Consider the following 17,460-nt stretch of genomic DNA (forward strand, 5'->3'; position numbering starts at 1 on the left):
AGAGGATGGGAGAAAAAAGGAACATGGAGTTAAGAAAGATAAAAACAAATAGTCACTGGAAAAGCAGCTAACGCCTCAGGGCTAGGGAAACAGAGGGAAGAAGCTGACTTCATGAAAGTTTAGGAGCTCCGAGGATAGACCCCCAGTGCTGGGGCTCAGACTGCAGAGGAGGGTCACTGGTGCTGACATACTTGAGAAGCATGACAATACTGGATTGGGAGTGCCAAAGCAAACTAGAGGCCAGGACCTATATTGGTGATGCTGTGGTGAAGTTGACAAGGCTAGCAAACCACAGAAAGGAGTGTGTCCTTGTTCCTCCTTCTGTCTCAGTCTCCCTCTTCCTCTGAGAGCTAAACAGGAAGCAGCAGGCAAAGGAGAAATGTGGCTTGCAGAGTCGTAGCCCCAGCATCTCCAAGCCATATACAAAAGGTGGATTGGGTGAGAGACAATAGCATAATAATTAGCACATTAAGTGACTCCCCCAAGGTCACATAGCTAGCAGGTAAGATCTGTTTTCTTAACCAAAAAGTCGGGAGTTCGAATCCACCAACCGCTCCTTGTAAACCCTATGAGGCAGTTCTACTCTGTTCTATAGGGTTGCTACGAGTCAGAATGGACTCTATGTCAATGGGTTTGGTTTGATTTTGGCATTTCCCAGTGTCTAGAAAAGTTCCTGGTATGTAATCTGCACTCAGTAAACATTTGTTGAAAGAAGGAAGGCAAAACAAGTTCAAAATATCTTTGGTTGCCCACTCCAGTATTTAAGCATGCTCACAGAAACCCTAGTGGCATAGTGGTTAAGTGATATGGCTGCTAACCAAGAGGTCAGCAGTTCGAAGCTGCCAGGTGCTCTCAGAAACTCCGTGGGGCAGTTCTACTCTGTCCTATAGGGTCACTGTGAGTCGGAATCGACTTGACGGCAGTGGGTTTGTTTTTGTTTTTTTTTTTTTGGTTTTGGTTTTACAGCACCAAATAGTTCCTTATACTTGGCCCAGGTACTTGCAGCACGGCTGCAGATGTTATCAACGGAGGTAATATAGCCTTGTGCTTTGGTGAACACAGATCTTGATTCAAATCTCTGCTCCACCATTTTAAAGAGCTGTATGGCCTTAAGCAAATTGCTCAACATCTCTAAACCATGGTGTCCTCATCTGTAAAATGGAGATAAAAATGGTATGTGAGGCTTAAATACACATCCCTGGGTGGTACAAACCGTGCTCTACTACTCACCAGTTCGAACCCACCTAGCAGTGCCAAGGAAGAAAAGCCTGGCAATCTGCTTCCGTAAAGATTACAGTCAGTCCTACGAAGCGGTTCTACTCTGTAACGCACGGCGTCTCCGTGAGTCCAAATGGACCGCACAGCAATGGGTTTGGTGTTTTGGTGACGAGGAGGCTTGAACAGTTTAATCGTATCTGTCAATTCCCAGTCAATCAGTATTCATGGTTACTATCGCTCCCACCTAAACCCCAGCAGGGTGGGTGAGATCGGTGGCAGGGTGAGGCCAGGATGGGCCACTGACCCCTGGGCTTCCCTTCCAGGTTCCTTCGTGCTGGCCACGGCCCCAGCTGGGGGAACAGGGATCTTCCCAGCTGCTGCCTCAGCCAAGCCAAGCGCTGGGAAACGGAGGTTACACCAGCTGGGGTCAGACTCTGCAGCCCAGGACAGGCCCATAAATGGCACTTGGAACTTTATTCTCTGCGAGGTGGAGATAGGAATCTGTGTTTCCTAATAGCTCTTTGTTTCAAAGCAAGTTTACTCCAGCTTGAAAAAACGCGGGCGTGGTGGTTCCTTACATTCAAAACAAAACAAAACAAAAAAGAGAACCCCCACCTCCACCCTCCACCCCCAACCCTCAAGCAACGGAACGGCGCCGGGACCTTTTCCCAGGCAACATGTACTGCAGGAGAGGAGCGCGCGGGTTTGCGGCTGCTACCCCGACTCCGAGCCTCGCAGCGCGGCCCTCTCCGCTGTCAGGTCCGGGGTCCTGAACCCCGAAGGCGCCGAGGTCTGAGCCGGGAAGGGCGCCCCGCTGGGCTGGATCTGCCCGCCGCCCCGGGCAGCACCCGCTCCCGCTGCCGGAATCCCGGGAATGTCGCCGGTCCAGGAAGCATCTGTCCGGCCTTTGGGCAGAGGAGGGGTCAGACCTGGAATTCCTCGGGTGCTTTTGGCGCAGAAGTCCCCTAGAATTTTTAGCCCCGTGAAGCCGAACCCTATGGGGGTGAGAGGGAAGGTAACCACTTCTTCTCTGGGCAGTTTTAGTCACGGCACCTCCTGGCTGGGAAGATCCCGGCTCGGAGATTGAAAGGCCTCCATCTGTCCTCGGCTCGGAAGATCCCTTCTTTGTGTCTAAGACAGGACCCTCTTCCCGGGCTGGAAACTGGCAGGGGCTCCGGGCTGGCGTTTCCAGCTGGATTGTCGCCACCTCGTGGCAGGATTGAGTGGTCGCACAGGCGCACCGACGGACCGGCGTTCCTAAAACTTTCCTGGGTCCCAGACATTGCTTCCCTTCTTTCCCCAACCTGCTGGGAACTGTCATTTGAAAAGCGTGTATTCTGGACATAGAAGTTGAGCTGTGATGCCTCATTCTTCCTCTTCTAACGGCATGAGCGCATCTTCCTAAAGGCAACCAGGTGTTCGCTGGAGAGAAGCCTCACTGAGGGGCTTTGCCTCCTCTAGGACACCATCTTCACCCTGAATGAGGCGCCAATTCCCCACCAATTTCCCATGATACAAAGTAAGGATTAAGAAGACAGACACACTGTGTCTTGTTCTTACCAGTTAGCAACGTTATTATATTTGATGGGTATTATTAAAGGTTTCCTATTATTATTACGTATTTATAATGTATTCTGTCCTTTCAAAGCACTCAAAGACCATTACCTCCATGGGTTTTCCAAACACTCCAGAGAAGCAGGCAGGTGACAACTTCATTTTCTAAAATAGGGAAACTGAGGCATTGTAATTAGGGCAGAGTTCGTGGCTCTAGGAGTCGGCAGGAGTCATTTTTCCTGGAAGCATCATAGATTCCAGTAGATGGTAAATACACACTCTAACTTGGAAAACTAGTTTCGCTCACTGACTTTTACAACCAACTGCAATCCACACACAGACACAGAAGTTTGAAAACTTATGAGTCGCGCAGTCTTACGTTCAACGTGTGGGTGATGTTAATTGTACTTTGCTTTATTTTTTCAAGTCAAGTGAAACACAGTCCATTCAAGAGGAGTTGGAATGCTACAATCGGTAAACCACATATATCTTGATTTGGAGAATAAATTCGTTTTCAAGGCAAGTAGCCCATGTATTAGCCATAACATGCACAAATAAAGGACCAGAAAAACCCAACCACAATATTTTAAAATCCATCATCCTCTCAAGGTCCCTGGATGGCACAATTTGCATTCAACTGTTAACCTAAAGATAGTGGTTCAAACTTACTCAGTAGTAGCATAGAAGAAAAGGCCTGGCGATCTGCTTATATTAAGATTACAGCCAAGAAAACCCTCTGGGGCAGTTCTACTCTAATATGTGGGGTCGCCATGAGGTAGATTGACTCAATGACAACTAACAACAACATTACCCTCTTGGACAGGTCCCTGGGGGACACAAATGGTTTGCGCTCATCTACTAACTGAAAAGTTTGAACCCACCCAGTGGCACCACGGAGGAATAGCCTGGAGATCTGCTTCTGTAAAGATTCATGGCAACCCTATAGGACTGAGTGGAACTGCCCCGTAGGGTTTCCAGGGAGCACCTAGTGGATTCACACAGCCGACCTTTTGGTTAGCCGCTGAATTCTTAACCACAGCACCAGCAGGGTTTCCCCATGAAGACTACCCCCAAGGAAAGCCCTACGGAGCTCAGTTCTACTCTTGTAGCATATGGAGTTGCCGTAAGCTGGAATTAAGTCAAGGGGAACTGGGCTTTTTGTGTTTGTTTTTATCCTCTCAGACACGAGAAAAGCTATTTTCTGCTTTCAGACTTTGATGTTTCTTCTTTCCAGAAGAGTTTTCAGCCTTATCAGTCAAACCAAAAGCCAAACCTGTTGCCGTGGAGTCAATTCCGACTCCTAGCGACCCTATAGGACAGAATAAGACCTGCCCCACAGGGTTTCCAAGGAGCAGCTGGTGGATCCAAACCAGGGCTCCAGTCTTATCAGTAGGCGTACTCATAGTACAACTGTACCTTAACTTCCTTTGGTAACTTGAACCCAAAACTCAAATCTGTTGCCCTTGAGTCAATCCAACTCAAGGTGACCCTATAGGACAGAAAACTGCCCCATAATGTTTCCAAGGGCTGGTGGATTCTAACTGCCGACCTTTTCATTAGAATCCGAGCTCTTTACCACTGAAAAGCAACTTCAATAAGTAACCTTGCTCTTTTCATAGAAAGCAGTCACATTTTGCAAAAAAAAACAAAAAACAAAAAAAAAAACCCAGTCATTCAGGAGATCTTCAGTGAAAAACCTTGAGCTTGAATTCAGACCTGGATCAGAATTGAGCCAAAGGAAGATTTGAGGGGCTTGTCTTACCACCATCTGCTAAGATTAGCCTAGCTCCTGACAGTGCTATGAAGTTGAACTTTTTCCTTAGGATCCTCTCTTTTTATTCAGTTATTACCCAAAATAATACATTTCTAAATGTCTACTTTTAAGGATGTTGTTTTTGGCTTTGGGGTCATCAATTTAGCCTTCCCGAACTTCCCTTAAATTCATTCAACACATTCATTCAGTCAGAAGGAAGGTATTTAGAAATCGCTACTCTTTATGGACCTATAATAAGCACTTTAAATTCATGATCCCTAGGTAGTGGTCCTCTGAAGTCGATTCTGGTTATCCTAACATTACAGGTGAGAAAACTAAAGTTCAAAACAGTTCGAGTAACCTGCCCGTGGCTACACAGCTAGAGGGAGAGCGGGGGTAGGTGCGTGCACAGACATATGAAGCCACTTTCACCTTTCTGGAATCTTTCGGGTAGGAAAACAAGACTCATGACTAGAAAGGTAAAAAAGGAAACAAGGAGTTCAACAATACAGTGAGGAAACATTCCCAATCAGTAGGGAACGAGTCCTATGTGTACACCCAACACTTATTGTGTCCACAGAGAGGATTCTAACAGCGCCAGCCCTCCTCAGTTTGCCAGCCAGCCCCTGAGCCGCTAGGAACATGGGATAGGGTCATGACCCAGTGGAGAGGCTCATGACTCTCCAAGTTCTTTCAGACTCCTCAGCTTCCAGCCAATGGGGAGGGTGGTCTCCTGGAAGGCCCCAACTGTAGACAGATACAAAGAAAGCCCAAAGCCCAAGACAGTTTTAGCTGGATAACAGAAACAGAGAAGCTTCTTAGCATGGTAAACAGGAATTTTTCAAACATATGGGCTCCTATCCCTGCAGGTGGTCCTGCGTAAATTACCAAACCTCGGTAAGCTTCAGTGTCCTCATTTGTAACACCACCCAGCAGGGTTGTCGTAAAGATTGAGACAATATACTTGAAAATACTCAACATAGTGTTGGTCACATAGTACGGGCTCAATAAATTCCCATTTTCACTTTTACTTAATTTAGCATTTCCGGACACGTTTTGGTGTGTTTACTGGTGGGAAACGAAGAGTAACAATGCAAATATTCATAACCTATAAATATATTACCTTTAAACTCTTTTCATTCAAAAGAGAACCTGGCCACTTGTAGCTATGCCATGAGCATTCAGCCACAAAATGGTAGCTAGGCAGGGCTGTTCCCTAAAAGAACCGTGATGCACGCCAGTGGCACGTCTCCTTTCCTGGGCAATGCTTGGATCAGATTCACCTTGCCTTCCTCTTCAGGCTGCCTGAAGGCAGGCTTTTCTGGAGGGCTGAGTGGTGAGAAAAGGGACACGAGATGACTCACTGAAAAGCCACAGTGCCCACAGTTGCTCAGCTTCTTTCCTTTTTCCCAGAAGCCCAGGTCAGAACCACCACAGAGGGGCTGAGGAAGGAGAAACCCAGGCAGAAGCAGCCCAGTTCCTTTGGGGCCACTATTAAATGCAACACCCGTTGCCTGCATCCTAGCTCTTCAAAGTGTGGTCTGCAGACCAGCAGCATAGCCCTCCCCCATGAGCTTGCCTCAGGTCCCACCCCAGACCTACTGAATCAGAATCTGCCTTGTAACAAGACTGCCAGGAGATTGCGATGCACGTGGAAGTTTGAGAAGTGTGACTAGACCATGTGAAGCCCACTGTAGCTGCTAGGTCCAAAGGGATGCTGGGATGGGGCTTCTACTTTAAATTCTTATACCTTCTCTTCATTTCCTCTTTCCTTGAATCCACAGTGTGCCTTCTAAATGGAAAAGGCTGTGGCCTGGTATGGCCTGGGTGCTGGCTTAAATTGATGAGAACTCTCAAGGGATCCAGAAGCGGATGATGGCCCAGGTGACAACTGAAGTCTCACATCCTATGGCAGGTGGGGTGCAGTCAGGCAGTATCTCTGGACTACCTCCTGTGTGCCAGGTACCAACTGTATGACAAAAAGAACAGCACCTTTTGCCATCCAATAGATTCCAACTCATAGCAACCCTACTGGACAGAACAGAACTGCCCCATAGGGCTCCCAAGGAGCAGCTGGTGGATTCAAACTGCTGACCTTTTGGTTAGCAGCCAAATGCTTAACCACTGTGCCACCAGGGCTTCTACTGTGCCATCAAGAAAAACCAAACTCAGTGCCATTGAGTCGATTCTGACTCATAGTGACCCTATAGGACAGAGTAGAACTTCCCGTAGAGTTTCCACGGAGCTCCTGGCGGATTCGAACTCCCAACCCCTTGGGTCGCAGCCGTAGCACTTAACCACTACGCCACCAGGGTTTCACCAGGGCTCCTTAAAAGAATAGCACGGTGCCATGGAAAGGATTGGACTGGGAGTCTTCGGGAGATCTGGGGCCTGCTTCAAACCTCACCTCTAAGTACCTGGGCAAGTCTCCTCGCCCCTCGGCATCTGCAGTTCTCCATCTGAAAAGACAAGGAGCAGATGAGAGGACCCTAAATTTTCATCCAACTTTTAAAAGATACACTTCTAACTGCCCTAGTCTCAAGAGCTTTTGCCCAGTTGGGCAGATGAAATTATTTTAAACGATTACACATGGTAGAGGGCAACCCAGGACAGGATGTGATTAAGGCTGAGCTGTGTGGAACTGGCAGCGCGCGGCGCGCCGCGGGAGCAACGACTCTGGAAGCCGCGCCTAAAAGGAAAGGAAGTGCCTGGAACCTCACAACGCTCCTCCTCCCCTCGCTCCCAGGCCCGGTTCGGATGGGGGCGGGCTGAACTTCTACACCTCGCCACTAGGTGTCGCCGTCATGATGTGAAATCCTTGGTTGTCAGGGAAGCTTGGAGGGAGAAACCTTTGCAGCCCTCTGGGTAGAGGGGCAACCCTATACTTCCAGACCTGGAAGACAGGAAAGACCAGCAAGAAGGTCAGCAGAGAGCACAGAAAGAGTCCACCCACTTACACACGCGCATACGCACTTGGGACATCAGGTGTTGGGAACCTCCCGTCTCACACTTGGTCTCGTTCCTCTCCTTCTGGATTCTGCAGCTCGGCCCCTCACTTGCCCTACGAAGAGTCAGCAAGGGATTGGGGCCTCAGGCAGAAGACCCGCCCCCCAACAGAGCTTTGGCCTAGTGGTGGAGAGCGCGGTCTGGCCGCTCAGCCCTGGGGTGAATGGTGTCGCTGCAGACCCACCGGTGCCCCTCAGCTTGCTCACTCATGTCATTACCCCCGGAAAGGGCCACGCGTGTGAGCATTTATTGAAGCTCCGCCACGTACCAGGCTCTGGGTTGATTCTTTTTAGTGCACGAGCCCACGTCCTCTGCAGCGGCTTCCACTCTCCACTCTGACTCTGCCCCTGAACAACACAAACAGAAAACCTGTGAACCTCCCGGGAAAATGACCAGCAATGACTGCGAGGTGTGGGACAGAATGCACAAAACTAGGAGCCCAGCCCCTTGGTCGGTCTCGGTTATGTGTTCGTGAGAAAAGGTGCATCATGTCAACTTTCTGAGCCTCAGTTTCCACATCTGTAAAATGAGAGTATTAAATGCCTACCTACCTGGCAAAGCTGTTTGAGCATACTTCCTAACTTGTAAGGTGCCAATATATTTATTTTAACTTTTCTTTTATTGTTTTAACTTTTAATATATAATACATACTGAAAAGTGCATGTATCGTAAGTGTACAGCCTATTGACTTTTCAGACTAAACATATTTTCCTAACCAGCACCCAAACCGAGAAGTCTGGGTATCCTAGAAGCCCCTGGACCTTCTTCCAGTCAGTAGTCGTCCCTCTCCGCCACCATGTACATTATCCTGATTTGTAAGGGTATAAATTAGCTTTTGCCTTAATATAAATGCAATCAGGCAGTATGTACTCTTTTGTCTCTGGCTTCTTTGATTAAACACCCATGTTTTTTTACAGGTAACAACAACTTGTTCATTTTAGCTGCTGTATAGTATTCCATTGTGTGAATATAGCAACAATTTATCCATTCTACAGTTGATGGACATTCGAGTAGTTACCTGTTGGAAGCTATAACAAATAGTGCTTTTCTGAACATTCTAGTGTATACCTTTTGGTGATGTTTTATACTCACTTCTGTTAGCCACAAAACTCTGATTTCTAGTATTTCTTTTTGTTTGTGTGCCCCTTGAAGTGAACTTGAACTTGCACATCTTAAAGCATACATATTTTGGTGTGGCAAGCATGCCTCCTTCCTGGTAGGCTGGCAGTAAAGGGGTCAGAGAAGGTTGGGGGCCAGCAGGGCTTTGCTAGTTCCTGAATGCTTCCTTTAACAGCAGTATAGTTGTATTTCAGTTCTGCTGGCCTTCGCAGCCCCTTGTTTCATGGGTACCAGTCTTGCTGTCAAATTTGTCTTTAAACCATTGCACAAAAAGAGTCAAATCTTTTCCCTCTTCCATATGTCCCCCGCAGAGCTGACCAGAGGTGAGGAGGGTGGATGTTCAATGGATTGTTTTAGCGTTGAATCCATGGGGTTGGACCACGTTAGGCTGGACTAAACCAACCAGTGGAGGAAGAATTGCCACCAAGGGAGCTCCAGACCATGTAGCTTCTCCGACTCTAATCCGGAGGGAAAGGACAAAAGTCTCTTTCCCAACAGTCTCAGCAAAAGACTCACTGTGCTTCCGTGGCTCTGCCTGGCTCTGAAAAAAAGTGTCACTCCAGCCAGAGTCCTGCAATGCTCATTGGCCTGATTTTTTTAAAACTATGTGCATGTACCTAAGGAGCTCTGGTGGCCCAGGGATTAAAGTAATCAACTGCTCATCAAAAGGTCGGTGGTTCAAAACCACCAGCCACTCTGAGGGAGAAAGATGTGGCAGTCTGCTTCCGTAGAGATTGACAGCCTTGGAAACCCTATGGGGTCGCTATGAGTCAGAATCGATGTGACGGCAGGGGGTGGTTTTTTGTTTGTTTGTTTTAATGTGCATGTACAGTTCTTATTAACTTTTAAAATCATGAAATAAAGAAAAGCATATAAGCTACATAGTACAGTATAGACAATGAACAATTAGGTAATCGCTATGCAGATCAAGGAAGAACACGTCGTTGGTGTCCCAAAAGCCCTTACCTCTGTGTCTCTTCCTGATCACATCCACCTTTCTCCTTCCTTCTAGACAAAACTTCTCGTAGTTTAGTTTTGCTTGTTTTGAACTTTATGTAACACGTATATTCTCTTGTATCTTGTCTTTCACTCAACATCATTTTTTAAGATCGATCTATGCTTTTTTTTCTATGCTGTTATATAGCTAGAGTTCATTTATTTTCATTGCTGTATAGTATTTCCAAGGAGCCCTGATGGCATGGTGTTTAAAGCACTCCGCTGCTAACCAAAAGGTTGGCTGTTGGAACCCACCAACCGCTCCAAGGGAGAAATACATGACAATCTGCTTCTGTAAGATTACAGCCTTGGAAACCCTACAAGGCAGTTCTACTCTGTCCTACAGGGTCACTATTAGTCGGAATCAACTTGACGACAATGGGTGGGGTTGGGTTTATAGTACATCAGTGTATAAATATGCCACAGTTTATCTATTCATCATATTGTTGGTGAATATTTTGGTTACTTTCATTTGAAACAATTATGAATAATGTTGACACTGTGGTCATTTTTAAACATATTTCTTGATACCCATGTGTGTATATTTCTCTAGGTTATACATTTGACAGTGAAATTACTGGCTCATAGTATACGCATATCTTCAACTTTACTAAAACCAAACCAAACCCAGTGCCGTCGAGTCGATTCCGACTCATAGCGACCCTATAGGACAGAGTGGAACTGCCCCATAGAGTTTCCAAGGAGGGCCTGGCAGATTTGAACTGCCAACCCTTTGGTTAGCAGCCGTAGCACTTAACCACTACACCACCAGGGTTTCCTCAACTTTACTAGATTCTACCAAATTGTTTTCCAAGTTGTACCAATTTATACTCCTGTAAGCAGTGTACAGAAGTTCTCATGACTTCATGTCCTTGTGAAAACTTTGTATTGTCAAATTTCTTAATTTTTGCCAAACAGATGCATCTATAGTTGGATTTTCACTGTGGCTTTAATTTGCATCTCTCTGTCTACTCAAGCAATGATTACCTTTTTGCATGCTTATTAAGCATTTATACTTCCACTTTTGAAAGATGTCAAAAGTCTTTCCCCATTTCGCTGTTTTTTTTCTCATTGAGTTTTGAATAGATTCCTTATATACTCTGGATCCAAGTCCTATGTCAGTTAAATGTGTTGGGAATATTTTCTTCTATTCTGTGGCTTGTTTTCACGCCCTTTTTTTGGTACCTTTTGGTAAACAGAAGTTCCTTGTTTTAATGTAATCCAATGTGTTTCAACCTTTGCCTTTATGATTAGTGCTTTTGTGACTTAAGAGACCTTGTTTAAGGTATTTCCAAGGCCGTGAAGATATTCTATATTAACTTCCACATAATTTGCCTACAATTCACCTGGCATTTGCTTTTGTGTGTGGCTTTTGTATATGGTATGAGTTCTCCCATTATGAATTGAATTATGTCCCCCAAAAATATGTGTTGTAAATCATAACCTCCATGGCTATGGTTATAATCCCATTTGAGAATGGGTTGTCTTTGTTATGTTAATGAGGCAGGATTAGTGTAGGGTGTATCTTGAATCAATCAAGAGGTTAAACAAGTGAGCAGAGGAGAGATGGGGTAAGATAGATGCCAAGACACAAGGAGGTCTGCAAGGAAGCGGAAGTCGAATTGACAAGGACCTTCCTCCAGAGCCAACAGAGAGCGAAAGCCTTCCCCTAGAGCTGGTACTCTGAATTCGGACTTGTAGCCTCCTAAACTATGAGAAAATAAACTACTGTTTGCTAAAGCCATCCACTTGTGGTATTTCTGTGATAGCAGCACTTGATAACTAAGAAACCTCCTAATAGTAACATTTTTCAAAACTATAGTATATATCACAGCCAGGATATTGACACTGATATCATTAAAAAAAAAAAAAAAATTTTTTTTTTTTTTTGGTACACAATATTTTTATCACCACGAGGACCCTTCATTTTGCCTTTTTATACCTACACCCATTTCCTTCTCACCCCAATCCTCTTGTTAACTAATCTGTTCTCAAACTTCATTTTTGAAAGATATTTTTCACTGGGTATAGAATTCTTGGTTGACTGCTTTTGTCTTTCAGTGTTTTAAAGATAGTGCTCCGTTGTTTTCTCACTTGCATTGTTTCAGATGAGAAGTCTATTGTCATTCTTATATTTGTTCCTCTGTGCCTAATGTTTCTGTTTTTCTGTGGTTGCCTTCAAGATTTTTTCTTAATGTTTGCTTTTCAACAGTTATACTATAATGTGTGGGTGTTTTTGTTTTTGTTTTGTTTGTTTGTTTTTTCCCTTTGTTACTTGTTTGAGTTTCTCTGACCTTTTATTTGTAATTTGCTGTCTTTCACTTGGAAATTCTTTGCCGTTATCTCTAAATTTCTATTTTCTTTTTCCTACATATAGATGGAGCCCTGATGGTGCAGTGGTTAAGAGCTCAGGCTGCTAACCAAAAGATTGGCAGTTCGAATCCACCAGCTGCTCCTTGGAAACCCTATGGGGCAGTTCTACTCTGTCCTGTAGAGTAGCTATGAGTCGGAATCAACTTGATGGCAATGGGTTTGGTTTTTCTTTTCAGATATATGTATATGTGTATATATATATATACTATTGGATGCTATATTCTCTTTTGTTTTCTCCATTTTTTTCTCTTTGTATTTCACTTTATATAATTTCTATTAATCTATCTTCAAGTTTACTAACTCCTTTGTTGTGTCAAGTCTGCTGATAAGACTGTTGAAGGAATTCATTTACCATAGTGCATTTTTTTAATCTAGTAATTTCATTTGACTCCTTTTGTAGTCTTCATCTCTCTGCTGAAATTCTCTATCTGCTAATGCATGTTGTCTCTCTATTCTACTAGATTCTTTAACATATTAATAGCAGTTATTCTAAAGACATTGCCTGATAGTTTCAACATTTGGGTCATCTCTGGGCCTGGTTCTGTTGATTGCTTTGTCTTTTGACAATAGGCTGTGGTGTTTTTGTTTTTTTGTGTGTGTCTCTCATAATTTTTTTTTTCAACTGAATGCTGGACACTATAGTAAAACAGTAAGATACTATTGCAAATAATATTTGCACCTGGAAATGGAAGCATTTCTTCACCATCAAGCCACTTGTGTGAAATGTTCAGTCAATCTATTCAGTAGTTGAACTGGGTTTGGGTTTGTTGTTGCTATAGTTCTTTTTGGTACATCAAAACATTTAAATTACTCTAGTGATCAGTTACTGTTATTTTGTACTTACTGTGGGGTCCAGGGCGCTGAAGGGTTTTAAGAGTTTTTCTTGTGTTTTCGCACCACTCTCGGCTCTCTTCAGGCCTTGCATGCTTGTACCACACTGGCGGGGGGGGGGGTGCCTCTTTCGATGCTCCCCCCCTTCCCCCAGTGGTAGGCTACCATGACTTGTCAATCAGTGCAAGGCTCTTGATGGGGAAAGGAGGGGATTCGTAGTTATGCTAATCCAACCTCAGTCTTAGGTAGGCTCTGAGTGCCTGGGCCTTGGGAAAGGAGCTTACTCTGCATTCCTGTGCCTCCAACTATCCATGGAAGCCTATTTCTGTCTTATAACTGTGTGGATTCCTGGGAAGGAGAGATTTGCTTGGCCTACCTCCAGAGAGAGCAGATATTTGCTTTGTATCATTGCAGGATACTGGGCCTGAGCAGGTTTCCTGCTCTTCTCCGGGGGTAGATGGCTTTTGTTTCTACCTCTCCCTCAGGGGTACATGAACTTTGGAGTGGGAAGGGCTTGAGCGTTTGACATGGTGTTCCTGAGCTGACCAGGGGCAAAGTACACCAATGTGAACGTCCTTGGTTATTTAGCTAGTGTCCTTCATCAGGGAGATGACTGTTTTAAAAAAACATCAATATTCCTTGAGCTACTTCACCTCCTTTTATCCTGACCTTCTGTGTTATCAAAGAATTTCCTGAAATGAATTTCATATCTCATGTTTCTTCCTTCTAGAAGAAGCCTGTTGTTGTTGTTGTTAGTGGCTATTGAGTTGGACCAGGACTTAGCATCTTTCACTTCTCAGCTTTTCAACATTATGGTCTTTGAGCCAACTAAGGCTTTACTAAAACTGAAAGAAATAAAAAAAAGGGTTTGATAAAAACCATTGGAAAAGTCCAAAGGAATGAAACACTGAATGGTCCTGCACCATCCCATGATGCAGGTTATAGATCAGACCTTCATGGTCCATGGGGTTTTCATTGGCTGATTGTCAGAAGCAGATCACCAGGCCTTTCTTTCTTGTCCATACTAGTCTGAAAAATCTATTGAAACTTGTTCGACATCACAGCAATGTGCAAGCCTCCACTGACAGATGGGTGTTGGCTGTGCGTGACCAGCTACCAAACCCGAGTCTCCTGCATAGAAGGCATGAATTCTACCACTGAACCACCAATGCCCTCTTGGCAACGGTTGTAGAAAAATAACCGAGAAGCCTAGTGACTGGGAACCCTGGAACTTGATGAGCTGACGACCACATCCTAGGTCCCTGATGGCCCCAGCAAAGTTCTGACACTCTGTGAAAATGTGGCTAACCAGCAGACACTTCTTTCCAGCTTTCTTCGCCATATTGACTACAATACTATATACTGAAATATAGTATTCACCATATTTGTATTACTACACAGAATATCAGCAAAAGATAGGCAGCATGGTTACAAGTCAAGGAATAACCTGAGAAAATCTTATTAGATTAGACTGATGGCTCTTCTTTGGTGTGAAAATCAATAGGGCCAATAAGATGGAAAAAAATGTACATACAACATTTATCTGCATATACACGCATACACATACGGAATTCGTATTTATATTCATATCTCCTACCTGCTCTATCATAACACACTCCTAAAAACTAAGACTCCTTTGGCTATGCTGGTTGCCACGGTGATTCTTGCTGGAATAAACACAGCTTTTCCGGGTAGACCTGGACTCAGACAAAGAGAGCTTCATTTAGGACAACTTAGGTCCTCTGATGAGGAACCCTCTCTTTTCCTGAGGTCCCTCTTCTTGCCCACGCCCTCCCTAGCACCAGGGAGAAATACACACTGCTAGCTACAGGACTGGCTCATGGTCCAAGGAGCTCTGTGTGGGAATCCTCAGTTAACGCATGGTGCCCAAAAAGAAACAGGAAAAAAAAACTCAACGCTCAGCTGAATTCCAGAAGTCAACTCATTCCAATACTAACAAATGAGTGAGAGAACAGGAAAGGAATTGTCATGATCCCACCCCTCCCCATTTTCCCTGGCTCCCTCTTCCCATCATTCCAGACTCATCCTCTCCCCACAGTCCCTGGATCTGAGCAGCATTAATACTTAAGTCTGAAGACCTAGCATCTTCCACTTCTCAACTTTTCAACATTATGGTCTTTGGGCCAATTAAGGCTTTACTGAAACTGAAAGAAATAAAAATGCATGTGATAAAGAGCATTGGAAAAGTTCAGCACTCCTTCCTGGGGACACAGTTTCTTAAACCAGCTTAAGCACAGCCTGCAGAGCCGGGCCTTCCTTTCAGTCCTTTTGGCCTGGCCCAGGTAGCCAGAACCGGGGAGCAGGCCAATGGGACCAGTTCACTCATACACTATCTCTGAGCACAATTTTTGCATGTTTAAACTCCAAATTTTATATTTTTATTTGTTCTTTTGATATTTTCTCTGTCTCACTCCCTAACTTGAGATAGAGGCACTTACATTGTGAGGTCCGGTTTGGACTTTGAATATGCTGTACGTGTCTCCCAGATTACCCTAGAACCAAAACGGAGTCCCTCTACTAGTTTCTCCAAGAAAACACTCACGTTAAATTTTGGTGAGTTTAGTAGAATTTACTTAAGCTTTGGTGGGGTTAAAAGAAGAGAATCCTACCACAGAGTTAGGAGCCATCTCCCAGCCCTTCCTCTGCCTACCACCACTTCCAAATTTTTTTCTACCTACTAGGCATGGTAGTTTCTCTCTGTTTCTGAAAACTCAGTGTTAGCTGACATCCAGAATCTGGATGAAGGTGGGGAGTGGTTGAGAGGAGGCAAGAAGAAAATAGGGCTTAGATTCTACTCAAGTTTGCACAAACCTACCCATCAAAATGCTAAGAAAAACAAAAGACTCTTCATTAATATAATTCACTCTTTTTAGGGTATAGTCATTGTGACACATAGCAAAACTTCCTCCTTAACATCAGGAAATGTGTATGTATATATGTATATATATATAAACCCTGGTGGTTAAGAATTACGGCTGCTCACCAAAAGGTCAGCAGTTCAAATCCACCAGGTGCTCCTTGGAAACCCTGGAGGGCAGTTCTTTGTCTGTACTGTAGGGTCACTATGAGTCGGAATCAACAGCAATGGGTTTGGTTTTTTTTTTTTTGATATATATATATGTATGTATGTATATACACACATACCCAGGTATCAGAATGTGTGACTAACAATAGGAATCATGCTCGGTTCTGGGCCTAAACAAACGGAACTACTGGAAACCTCTGTTTCCCTGGCTGAGTTTCTTGGGGGCTCTCTTGTTCTCCTGGGAGGATATTGCTCTTCCGTCAGAGCTGCTGATCTCCCTCCACTCAGCTGCTTGGAAACTGGAGCTGCTTCCACTCCCTCATTCTGCTGCCCAGGAGCTGCTCTGCTCCCTTGGCCCTGCCCAGTGGTAGAACATGCAGCCCCCAGTGATATTTTCCCAAGGTGGGAGAGGTCTCTGTCTCTCATTCAGGCTTATGATTTATACAACTCTGCTTTTCAAGCTTGAAGCAGAGAGCTCAATTCATGTACATTACATGCTATCTTTTTTCTTAATAGTTCTTCCCTTTGAAGGATATCCCTCAGTGTTGCACACAAAAATATCCCTTAATACTAATTTTATTCACTGTCCTAGGGCCAAGTTCCACTGCTTTGATTCTCCCCGACTTCAGTGCATCTCCCAGTCCTCTTCCTTAAAGCCCTTCCTGTTTCTCCCAGGGTGTCTGTGTCTATTGGCTATTTGTACAAACAAGATTCTTTAAAGCCCATCCTGATATTCAAGAGCAGTGCTTTCCAATAGAAATGCAATGCAGGCCCATGTGTAATTTAAAATTTTCTAGAAACCGTAGTTTCAAAAAAGTAAAAAGAAAAAAAAAAGAAAGTTAAATTTATTTTAATAACATTTTAAATTTAACCCAAAATATCAAAAATATTATCATTTCCACACGTGATCAACGTAAACAGTTTTAATGAGATAACCCCTCCACACACTTTTTTTAGTACTAAATCCTCAAAATCTAGTATGTGTTTTACATTTACAAAAAAACAAAAAACCTGCTGCCGTCGAGTCGGTTCCTACTCGTAGCGGCCCTATGCAGTATATCTCAATTCAGACCGCTCACATTCCAAGTACTCCATAGCCACATGTGGTTGTTGTTTTTGTTAGGTGCCATTGAGTCGGTTCCAACTCCTAACGACCCGATAGGACAGAGCAGAACTGCCCCACAGGATTTCCAAGGAGTGGCTCGTGGATTTGAACTGCCAACCTTTTGGTTAACAGCCAAGCTCTTAACCACCATGCCACCAGGGCTCCCACATGTGGTTAGTCACTGTCATATTGGACAGGGTGTTTCTAGAGCTTCAAGAATAGATATGTACCCTCCTCTGGAACTCTGGCTTACATGTATACAAAATATGCATAGATGTGCCAAGTACAAACTTCCCAGCTAAGCTTTTAACGTTCTCTGCAATCTGCCCACGAATCCCTGATGGCACAGTGGTTAAAGCACCCAGCTGCTAACTGAGAGGTTGGCAGTTCAAATCCACCAGCCACTCCAAAAGAGAAATATGTGACAGTCTTCTTCCATAAAGATTACAGCCTTGGAAG

The sequence above is a fragment of the Loxodonta africana genome, chromosome 26 (assembly GCF_030014295.1).
Source record: "Loxodonta africana isolate mLoxAfr1 chromosome 26, mLoxAfr1.hap2, whole genome shotgun sequence".
NCBI lineage: Eukaryota > Metazoa > Chordata > Mammalia > Proboscidea > Elephantidae > Loxodonta > Loxodonta africana.